The 8,944-nt window shown below is 45.8% G+C and overlaps 1 long non-coding RNA gene across 1 annotated transcript; it reads right to left on the bottom strand.

The window, feature by feature from the left end:
- Window positions 1-2,967: 2,967 nt before the first annotated feature.
- LOC138924358 (uncharacterized) lies at window positions 2,968-5,778 on the bottom strand. The gene is made up of 4 exons (XR_011439403.1): window positions 5,671-5,778; window positions 5,439-5,565; window positions 4,556-4,740; window positions 2,968-3,399 (listed from the first exon to the last, which is right to left on the bottom strand). It is a non-coding gene; the product is annotated as an uncharacterized lncRNA (long non-coding RNA).
- Window positions 5,779-8,944: the final 3,166 nt, after the last annotated feature.

Here is an 8,944-nt window from a genome sequence, read left to right as displayed (position 1 = left end):
ACACATTTTCTGAGACTTTTTTCCATTTTCCAGAGCTCCCTCCATCATTCCAGCCCCTTCCTTGGTTTGTTCCCTTCATTCACAGTTGATCCTATTTTATCTTATTCTCACTGCCTAGTTTAGCCAATATCCCCAAGTTATGCCTGCAAATGTCATCTGCCCACAAAGTCTGCTCCTCTTCCTGGTGAACTTTTCCTTTCAAAGTCGGCTCAGACACCACTGTGAAGCTGTCCCCGGGCACGGGGAATTCCTCCTTCCTCAAGGTTCCTGTAGCCTGTTTATTATAATGCTTAATACACCAAGTCATTGGAAATCTCTCCCATTTCCTAAACTGAAGCATCCTAACCACTGGGACACTTTTTGGTAATTTTGCAATCTGTATTCTCTAGCCCAGAGGCTGGCACACAGGAAATGCTTAATAAATATTTCCTGAGCATTGCTTGTCTCTGTAGATCCTATGGGGTATAACTAGAATCAAACAGTGGAATGTTCTGCTTCTCTAGACTCTGAGCTCCTCTAAGGCAGGGAAACAACTTCTTCCATCCCTGGATCCCCACTGTGTTAAGAGTCACGTGCTGCAGACACGGAATGAGACACCTGGGCTACGGGCAGTTCCCAGCTCCGGGAGATGTCTTAGTGATGGATAAGTGATGCCTTGGCTGAGATTTGGGCAGGGGCTGCACTAGATGTTCCTGAGGTCCCTTCTAGCTCCGAAGATCATGGTTTCTGGGTGAGGGAGAAGTTGGTTAAAAGATCAAAAGACAGATGGGAAAAGTGGAGGATAAAAGAAGGTAAAAGAGAAAGAGGCACCAGGCAGAAAATAAAGAGTCAGTGAGGGAAAGGAGGCTGGAAAAAAAAGGGGGATTGGAGGGACTGGCAAGAAGGAGAACGAAGTGAGAGAGCGGGGTCTCATTAACCACAGGTCGGTGCTTGTACGCTGTGCGTGATCAGACTCATGAGATCTCCCCAAGCCTGCAGGCACAAAGTCAGAGAGAAAACTAAAGCTGAAAGGCTGAAAGCTGCTACTATTGGAGATCAGTCAGAAATTCACTTAATGCCCATCCTACCCAAACAGGAACCTAAATCCTAAGAAAATCAGCTGCAGTTGACAAAAACCAAGCCACACAGAGACACAGTTAAAGCACTTACGGCCTTGCGCCATGTGGCCCTTCTCCAAGGTGCTACAGCCTGACCAGCCCTGTGTCAACATGCCAAGAGCATCAGTCCTCAAGCAACAAAACCTGCAGGGAGGGCAGCCCACCCCCAGTTCTGGGCACCCACTGGCTCCTAACCCATCCCACACCCTCTAGCCAAACCTTATCAAACGTCACAGGTGGGGCCACTGGAGACAGCACCAACACCACCCTCTAGGACCAGTCCAACTTCTCAACAAGGCAAATCATAGGACCCTGCACTCCTGTCACCTTTGCTGCGGGTCCTGCTCTAACTTCGTACCTGGTTCTTATCAGCAAGCCACCCTCTGGTGCCCCCAGGAATGTTTACGAAGCACTCAGGTGTACTAATCTTGACAGAGTCCCCTTTGTGTCCAGACACTGAACCAGATCCTTTACACAGATTATCATGTTGACTCTTCAAAGTAACCCAAGGAGGTTAAATATCCCACTGGCAGATGAGGAGACTGAAGCTCAGAAAGCTTAAGTAATTTTTCCAAAGTTACACACACAACTATTCAGTGGCAGAGCCTGGATTCAAACTCGGGCTGTCCATCTCCAGGGCCCATAACACACTGCCCCCCAGGAGTGGAGTCCTGTTCCCCTACCCATGAGCCCCTGCCCACTGTGCCTGTTCCTCTCACACTTGGGCCCTGCTTTGCTTGCTGCTGTCTTCCCCAGGCCTGCTCTCCTCCCGGCGCCGTGCCCCCAGCCTTGACTGCCCTGACAGATGTCCCATCAGCCTACCCAGACACCTCCGCGGCTGTCTCCTGTCTCACACCTCGCTGCTGTGGAGGCCAGCCTGCTTGCCCTTTTGCTGCCAGCTTCAGAAACCCGCCCCCATCACATAGCAGAGATTAACCTTTGCATCTTGCCATCCTCATCTGGTCTGTCCTTCCCCTGATGGAACTGGTTTTAACATTTACTGAGATGCCTAAATGCATCCCTAAGACAATGATTGACAGCTGGCTGAATCACCTCCTTTGCAGATATCTAACCCATGAGTACCCCTGATCCTACAATGCGTTTTATTCTTGTCCATCTCATCTTTCACATATCCAGGATTACCTGATCATCAAGAAAGGGAGATCTCAGCCCTCGACCAGGCACTCCCCAGGCTCCAGTCCTCTAAGGGTAGGGATTTCAGCTGAGGGAGCAAATGTACCAAGGTTTCCTTCACCTCACAGATCTGAATTAACTTATCTTATAGTTCTGCACCTTCCTTATTCCTGCACTGCGAGTACTTCTCTCACATTTGCATTCTGATGTGTGTGCGTGTGTCTGTGTGTGTGTGTGTTACCTCCTGCAAAAGTCCTGTTCAAGCTCCCTGCACTCAGGTTAACCAACACCACCACGAAAGGCGGAGGAAGGGTTTGAAGAGGGTCAGGGGCAGAAAATAAACACAGATAATGCCCGGTAATCGTGGTCACTAAAGCACTGCCATTTCCCCAACACACCTTCTGTTGATTCTGCTTCAGCTGCAACTCCACAGAGTGAAGGCTGAGTGGGCAGCGGGGAGGGTGGGATACTGAGGAAGTGGTCAGAGAGCCCCAGCAAGCACTTCCTTTCTCAGCAGTCCTTGGGGGCAGAAGCTAAACGTGATGACCTCTCTTTTCAAAAATCTCTTCTCCTGCCACACAACCCATTTCTCTAGTTTACAGACACACATTTTCCATGTTCTCCATTTTTTCGCATCTTCCTACACCCATGTACTGTCTTCCCTCCTGGTGGGAGATCTCTGTATTCACAGTCATGGGAGTTAGAACTGGAATTAATCTTAGTACTTAGCCATATATTCATTCATTCATTCATTTGTTCACTCTGCACCTATCACATGCCCCTGTGCCAGGCACAGACCCCACTCTTGGGTTTCAACACAATGTGATTATTCAGTATAACTTCCTCAGTGTCTAGTTGGAAATCTTGGATGGAAAGACCTTCCCAAACTGAGCGTCATGGCTGGTAGCATATCAGTTCCGATAATGAAATATCTTAGAGCAATTAAATATTAATTATATTAAATTCCAAGGCTCCCTGTGCGTGGATGTCCCTCTCCTTCCCTGTCTCACGTTCTCCATATGTCAAGCTTGCAGGAGGCATCTGCTTATGGTTGGGGGCAGCTTCACACCACCAAGTGGACACATAGTAGTTGGTTGATCGTGTCCTAGAAACTAAGTCTGGTCCATGCTGGTCTGAAGACATCCATGTCCTAGTGGCATCTCTTGTCCTGAAAGAAAGATGACCATTACTGTCACTCACACTCTTCTTTTTGAATCAAGTTGAAAGGTTTTTTTTAACTGTTACAATGCTGCTTTGCCACCTACAAACATGGCAAGATACAACCCAGATTACTATGGATTTTGATGTCACCTAAAAACCAAATGCTCTAGAAAGGGAACAAACTATACTAGAAAAAAAAAATCTAGCCCAAAACCTAATGCTAAATTTGAGAAAACTGAGACTCAGGAAACAAGTGAATAACTCAGGCTCACCCAGGATGCCAGCGGCAGAGCCAGGGCCAAACCTCCCTTGTCTCAACATCAGTCAAGGCCAGGTGGGTCCCATGGCTGACTCCAAATTCTCTACCCTCCTGGAGATAGGGCTCAAACCACAGGACATTTTGGTTCCATTCAGACAGATCTATGATGTTTGCCTGTCCCCGGATAATTAGTTTGAGAAACTTAATGTTTGTCCTTGTGGAGGAGCGGAGGTTGTGCTTCTTGATGGTTTCGCTTGAATGGAAAAAAGTGAAAAGTTATTTGATCTCTTGATGATTGTCCTCCACAAGAAAATATCCAACTTTCTAAAAAAAAAAATCAGCTCCTATATAGAACTGGGAGGGTAATAGGAAGGAGGAGACCCAATTTTAGAAGCCCAGCTCTTAGAGCTTAGAGGGAAACAAGTGTTTCTTTTCTTTTCTTTTTAAAATTATTTTTGGTGAGGAAGATTGTCCCTGAGCTAACATGTGTGCCAATCTTCCTCTGTTTTAAACCTGCCACAGCATGGTTTGATAAGCAGTGTCTAGATCTGCGCCCAGGATCCGAACTCACGAACCCCGGGCTGGCCAAAGTGGAGTGCATGAACCTAACCACTACACCACCAAGCCGGCCCCCAAGAAATAAGTATTTCTATATGAACACTCTTACATGTAGGAAGGATACAGAAATCCTTGTAGAGTGACTGCGCTTATCCATTATAATGTAAATTTGCCCTGCTACCATCATCCTATTTTTGCTAACAATAGCCCAGTTTTCTTTGAGGAACTCTGTCCTTCCTCTCTGTCCATGTGGTTTAGCTACAGCTAATTCCACCTGGACACCATCCTGCTCCAGGGATGGGCAAAGGACTCAGACTCTGTCATTAAAACCATGAGTCTCACTCACCTCAGTGATTGGATAGAGCTGGCCAAGTGCCCAAAACTGGGCCATTACTGAGCAGCTCCGGGGCCTTCGCTGGAGTTTCTGAGAAAGAAGCGCTCTGGTTCTGCTGGGCTTGTTAATAACGTAGAGAGGAGGCCTGGACCTGGTCATCCCAGTCATCTGCATAAGAGAGCCTGAAGACAGCAGAGCTGAGAGATGGCAAAGACAGATACTTGGTGATAGCATCTGAGGATCTGATTCCAGCAGGGCCTTATCTTGGAGATTTACCTCTAAATTTTATAAATTGTGAAAGTTATTACGTTTTCTTTCTTTCTTTTTTTTTTAGTATAAGCTTATTTGAGTTGGATTTCTGTCACTTACAACCAAAAGAGACCTAATAAACCCACAACCAGGACACTGAGTGGATGCTTAAAGAGAAGAAGGGTTCAGTGAAAGGGTAGTGATAATATTTTGGGCAACTGGCCTGAGTCCTGCCAGCTCCTGAGAAGAGGAAAGGCTAACCCCACCCAAATAGGAGTGCTGCCCTAAGTAGGGAGCCCTCGTGGCAGAGCAGAGCTCACCAGGAGAGAAGGGCTTATCCTGGGCTGACATCTACTCCTCCACCCACCTAACCTTCCAGTGAGATTCAATGTGAGAATGTGAAACTGCTTTGATGAGGTTTCGCCTACCTCTGACTCCCACAATGCTTTCCAGGTCCCCAGAATGAAATTTTTAATGCAGAGGCACCCAAAGATGCCTAAATTGGGGTTCATCACCAGCCACATTTTCTCTATTGCTAAATCCAAGCTTCCACCGTTTATAACAGACATCTGATCTCAAAGTTCTCCTTTCTTTGCTATTGCTGTCCCTCCCAGTGTTCACCCAGCATAAACGGGGAGACACCAACCCTTTAACAAAGGCATGGCATTAGTCCTTCGTGATCTACTGCAGATCCTTCTTTTGGAGTAGGTGCGTTGATTCCCTGTTGCCTCTCATCATTGATTTTCTGCAGATTATCAGTCCCTCCTCCCCATCTGGAGTTGGAGAGAGGGGTCAGATCACGGATTAATGAGCCACCACAAAGCCGGGAACCAATCAGTCATTCTACCAACCCCTACTGAGCATCGGGCACCACATACCATTGTGGGGATACATTGGAACACAAGATATCCACTGTCCTCAAGGAATTTTCACAGAACACCGTCAGTGGCGATCTTGCTTGTAGCTCTCAGATTAGACAACGGCTGTAAAAGTTACAGGCAGTCAAAAGACACAACACGTTTCTGAAGCTCAGGCCGTCCTGTGTGCTCCACCATGCTGACCTGATCTATTTGAAACATGTTGAGAAGACCTCCTGGCAATCTCCTTCCCAGAATGTGGCCAGGGCAGCCCATCAGTCACCGGGAGGGGGCAAGGAAAAGGGGGAGTCTAGGAGTCCTTTGGTTCTACCGTTCATCAGTGAGCTCCTGCGGGCTAAGCTGGGTGCTGCCTTCCTCAGGGAGGCGAGAGGAGCAAGCCGGTCCTCGCTGTCAGGTTGCCCACGGTCAGAAAGTAGCACCGGAGCAGAGAAGTCCTCAGGCAGCAGTAACTGCCTTATGAGGCCAACTGTGATCAAAACTCTGGGTGCCTCCAAATTCATATTGGGTTAAAAAGGAGAGAAGCTATATTGGGACTGAGGGTGGAGGAATAGACAGATTTGGTTGCTGAGGAAATAGCTCACGGAGGAGACTGAATCTGAGATGAGGCTTGAGAAATTATCTCCATTCATTTCTGTCTAACAACAACAACAAAAAAACTTTGGGCCTATCAATTAAAAAGGTCATATGAAGCAAGTAACCAGTTGGAGAGAAGTTGTGAATCCGATATGCAAGCTGAATCCTCATTGCTCAGTTTGATCAGAACCCAGCCTGGCTTGGCCGGTTCACTGAGCAGCGAGGTTAGCTGCAGCTGCAACCCCGCACTGTCCGTCCCCGTCCACGACCAGCCCTCCTCTCCCCAGGTAAGGCACACACAAGTGATGCCGGTTAGCGGGCCTTTCCCCACAGCCACCCTTCCAGGGCACAAGCTTCCCAGGCAGCTGCCTGTTCCCCTAGGCTGCTTCTCTCTTCACGCAGGGTTCACGGCTGGTCACTTTCTTTTGGGGCGGCTCTGACACAGCTTGAAAGTCAGGGTTTCCAGAGATGAGACAGATCAGAGGCAGATCTGCCCACAGCACTCTGCGGTCTGCGCTCGAGAGCTCAAGCGTTCCAGAATGCAGTGGAACATGTGCGTGCTCTGCCCGCCGTGCAACAGAAATTCAGCCCTCATCTTGTTCCATGGGGTGGCAACACACAGGCAAAGGGAGCCCCAACCCTGGGTCTTCGAGAAAACCGAGTCAGCCTCCAGGCACACTCACAGGGTTCTCAGAATGTTAGACAAAAGAGGCCTTAACCAGTGAAAACTCAGGCAGCAGGAGCCAGACTGAACCACAGCACACAGCAAGTCAGAGATGCTGGTCAGAGACGGGGCTGCACCAGGAGCAGCCTTGTCAACTGCAAATATGCATCCTGTTTACCTAAGTTGCCTAGTACAACGGCACGTGGTTAAGTCTCAGCCTGTAGGCAAAGGGGATATATTTTTCATCTTCTTATGTGTTTGAATGTGTGCATGAACGTGCAAATATGAATGTGCAAATATGAATATATGAATACGCAGATACAATGAGTATATTAGCATCTGTCTCACAACCAGGTAAAGTTAGCTTTGGCTCCTTTGACTCACTGGTAATATAAGACAATATTTTATACTCATTAATAACCTGCCCCTAAACAAAAAGGACATAAACAATGTCCTTTAACTTGATTTTCCTAGTAACCACATGCACAGTTCTGTGTTTTGACAGCAGAGGAAAGTACTTTTCTTACTGGGAAAAGGAAAGAAGAAAACAGGGCTGGAGACTCTCTCTCCTACCCAGCAGTTTCCTTAGTAAAGATCCTCACAAAGAAGATGTTCCCCCAAATAGCCAAAGCGATCCTGAGAAAAAAGAACAAAGCTGGAGGCATCACACTCCCTGATTTCAAAATATACTACAAAGTTATAGCAATTGAAACAGCATGGTACTGGCAGAAAAACAGGCACACAGATCAGTGGAACAGAACCAAGAGTCCAGAAATAAACCCTCAGATCCATGGACAGTTACTTTTAACAAAGGAGACAAGAACATACAACAGAAAGGATAGTGTCTTCAGTAAATGGTGCTGGGGAAACTGGACAGCCACATGCAAAAGAATGAAAGTAGACCATTATCTTACACCAGACACAAAAATTAACTCAAAATGGCTTAAAGACCTGAATGTAAGACATGGAACTCCTAGAAGAAAACATAGGCAGTAAGCTCTTTGACGTTGGTCTTAGCAGCATCTTTTTAAATATGTCTCATCAGGCAAGAGAAACAAAAGAAAAAATAAACAAATGGGACCATATCAAACTAAGAAACTTCTGCACAACAAAGAAAACTATCAACAAAATGAAAAGACAACCTAACAATTGCAAATCAAATATCTGATAAGGGGTTAATAGCCAAAATATATAAAGGCTCGTGCAACTCAACAACAAAAAACAAACAACTGGATTAAAAAATGGGCAGAGGATCTGAACAGATATTTTTCCAAAGAAGACACAGAGATGACCAACAGGAGCATAAAAAGATATTCAACATCACTAATTATTAGGGAAATGCAAATCAAAACCACAATGAGATATCACCTCACACCCATCAGAATGGTTATTATTAAAAAGACAGGAAATAACAAGTGTTGGAGAGGATGTGGATAAAAAGGCACCCTCATATACTGCTGGTGGAAATGTAAATTGGTGCAGCCACCATGAAAAACAATATGGAGGTTCATCGAAAAATTAAAAATAGAAATACCATATGACCCAGCTATTCTACTACTTCTGGGTATTTATCCAAAGAACATGAAAAAACTAATTTAAAAAATATATGCACCCCTATGTTCATTACAGCATTATTCACAATAGCCAACACTTGGAAACAATCAAAGTGACCATCAATGGATGAATAGATAAAGATGTAGTATATATGTATACAATGGAATACTGTTCAGCCATAAAAAAGATGAAATCTAGCCATTTGAGAAAACATGGATGGACCTTGAGGGTATTATGCTAAGTGAAATGAGTCAGACAGAGAAAGATAAATACCATATGATTTCACTCATATATAGAAGATAAACAAACAAACACGTAGATACAGAGAACCACTTGGTGGTTATCAGAGGGAAAGAGGGTGAGGGGAGAGTGAAAGGGGTAAAGGGGTACATTTGTAAGGTGACAGATGGCAACTGACTTCTGGTGGTGAGCACAATGCAGTCTACACAGAAGTCAAAATATAATGAAATACTTGAAATTTAC

Source organism: Equus caballus, chromosome 5, assembly GCF_041296265.1.
Source record: "Equus caballus isolate H_3958 breed thoroughbred chromosome 5, TB-T2T, whole genome shotgun sequence".
Taxonomy (NCBI): Eukaryota; Metazoa; Chordata; class Mammalia; order Perissodactyla; family Equidae; genus Equus; species Equus caballus.
Note: the sequence above shows the minus strand (reverse complement) of the source record. Positions and strands in the feature narration are given on the sequence as shown.